Genomic DNA, 3,135 nt, shown 5'->3' with positions numbered 1-3,135 from the left:
ACTATCGTACGTCGATTGCCATACTCCACTGGATTTTAAGACGACCTACTATATTGGGTTAACAGTAATCATTGCAGAGACCTTTTGTCTAGTGAAAAGGTAAGTAAACAAACCTCGAGTGCATGGTTACAACATAACAGTGCTAACACCATTTGTACGATCCATTTGCAGATATTGATTCCTACACTCTGACAATCTGAAAAGCATTGGGTCTTATACGTGATGGATTTATATGAAAAACAACTATGGTGTTACAATTCATTGGTTGTTGACAGTGGTTTACGGCTTGACATTTCCCATCTCGTAAGATTTCATCTATAAGAGTATTGTATCATGTACAGGGGTCATGAATTTACTTTCATCTGCATTAATCTCAGATCGGTTTTGTCAAAGGCATTTTGGGAGTCGACGTTAGCGAGTGGATCTATAGCATAGCAGACCATGCTCCTTTACAAAATAATAGCGTTGATTGTGGCTTATTTGTAATGAAGTATATTGAAGCGATATACAATGGTGGAGAACCTTGTTTCGACACTGTATGCCATTTCTTGCCCTCTACTATTGGGGATTCAATGTATGTATATTGATGCCGCATTACAGTTTTTTTTGCAGGTTGATATTCCTGGATTGCGCAAAGAACTATGCAAAAAATTGACGGCCTTTCTAATTACGGAAGAGAAAATAACTCAGCTGGCACGAGGATCTAAAAGGCAATGAACAACGGGACCCACCACACAAGAGTAATTTGATGTTCGTCTATTTCAAGTAGATTTTATAGACAGTATCACCAACTTGTGTGTAATCAATTATTGTAGACTATGCATAGAAATTATGTACATATAATTAGGTTCAAATACAAAAAATTTTAATTGCTATAGAGACGAGAAAGAATTCGGTTGTTATATAGTAAAAGCAAATCATTGATATGTTCGCCCCTCGCAACTATTATCGTTTACGAAGGCCGAATATTACAAGCCGTTGTTGACCGCATGAATCACAATCCTATTTCGCGGTTTGCATTTAAGGTGTTTCAGCAAAAGAGCGATTTCTGAGCAACAAACATATCTTACTGCTTTTGACCTTTATCATTTAAGATGACCAAACATTATCAGCCTTTGTTGACCACATACATCGCAAATCTAATTCTGCGATTTTCAACCATGGAGGTTGAGCAATACCATGATTTCTGAACAGCACACATCTTTTAGCAATTAAAATATTTGATTACATGCCTTTGCTGACCGTATAAATCGCATATGTGTTTTGCGATTTGCATTCAATGACAATGAGAAAAATTGTGATTTCTGAACGACAAATGTTCCTTATTGTTGTTGACTATTATCATTTAAGGGAGAACAATACCATGTTTTTTTGACAGCATACATCGCAAATCTATTTTGCGATTTTCAGTCAAGGAGGGAGAGCAATACAGCGATTTCTGAACATCATGGTATTTCTTATCGATGTTTACTTTTATCATTTCTGAACGTCGATTACATGTCTGTGTTGACCGCATACATCACAGATGAGTTTTGCGATTTGCAATCAATGACGACGAGAAAAGTGTGAATTTGTGAACAGTATATGTTCCTTATCGTTGTTGACTATTATCGTTTAAGACTGGCGAACTTGGCCAGCCATTGTTGACCGCGTACATCACAAAACTATCTTGTGATTTTCATTCGCGGAGATTGAGAAATACGACGATTTGGGAACATCACAATTTTCTTATCGATGACATCATTTTCGAAGGGCAAATATTACAAGTTGTTATTGGCCACGAACCTATTGCGCGATTTGAATTTACAGATGATCATCAACAGTGATTTCTGAGCAGCAAACTTTTCTTATCACTATTGACTGTTATCATTTAAGATGAGAGAACTTGTTCACCCATTGTTCACCGCATACATTGCAAATCTATTTTGTGATTTTCTTTTAAGGAGGGAGAGAAATACAACGATTGCTAAACATCAATCATTTCTTATCGATGCTGACCATTATCATTTTCGAAAGTCGATTACAGGCCTTTGTTGACCGCATAAATCGTATGTGTTTTGCAATTTTTATTCAATGGCGACGAATTATATTGCGATTTATGAACAACAAACATTCATTTTTGTTGTTTACTATTATCATTTAAGACGGACGAACTTGTTCAGCCATTGTTGACAACATACATCGCATTCACGAAGGTTGAGCCATAACAGCCATTTTTGGCCCCATGAATTGCATATGAGTTCTGCAATTTTTATTCATTGATGACGAGGAAAATTGCGATTTGTAAACAACAAACGTTCCATTTCGTACATGTCCAGCCTATTGAGGACATATATCCCTTTCCTCGTAGTGTACTCTCGAACATGCGAGGCATGTCAGTAGTATGACGATTGGATGACATGGTCTTATGACTTTGATTAGTGCTTTGTGCACATTGTTGAGCAATACAACAATTTGTGAACATCAAAATCTTCTTATCGATGATAACTTTTATCGTTTACGAAGGTTGAATATTACAAATCGTTGTTGACTGTATGAATCACAATCTTATTTCGCGGTTTGCATTTAAGGTATCTCAGCAAAAGAGCGATTTCTGAGCAGCAAACATATCTTACCGCTTTTGACCTTTATCATTTAAGACGACCGAACATTACCAGCCTTTGCTGACCACATACATCACAAATCTAATTCTGCGATTTTCAACCATGGAGGTTGAGCAATACCATGATTTCTGAACAGCACACATATTTTATCAATTAAAATATTTGATTTCATACCTTTGTTGACTGTATAAATCGCATGTGTTTTGCGATTTGCATTTAATGACGACGAGGAAAATTGCGATTTCTAAACGACAAACATACCTTATCGTTGTTGACTATTATCATTCAAGGAGGAACAATACCATGTTTTTTGACAGCATACATCGCAAATCTATTTTGCGATTTTCAGTCAAGGAGGAAGAGCAATACAACAATTTCTGAACATCAATCATTTCTTATCGATGTTTACTTTTATCATTTTCGAACGTCAATTACATGTCTGTGTTGACCGCTTAAATCGCATATGCGTTCTGTGATGTGTTTAGGGTTTAGGGTATAGGGTTTATGGTCTAGGTTTCGGGTTGAGGCTTTA

The sequence above is a fragment of the Nuphar pumila genome, chromosome 4, assembly GCF_984573655.1.
Source record: "Nuphar pumila chromosome 4, dmNupPumi1.hap1.1, whole genome shotgun sequence".
In the NCBI taxonomy this organism is placed as follows: Eukaryota; Viridiplantae; Streptophyta; class Magnoliopsida; order Nymphaeales; family Nymphaeaceae; genus Nuphar; species Nuphar pumila.
This window is presented reverse-complemented; position numbering follows the sequence as displayed.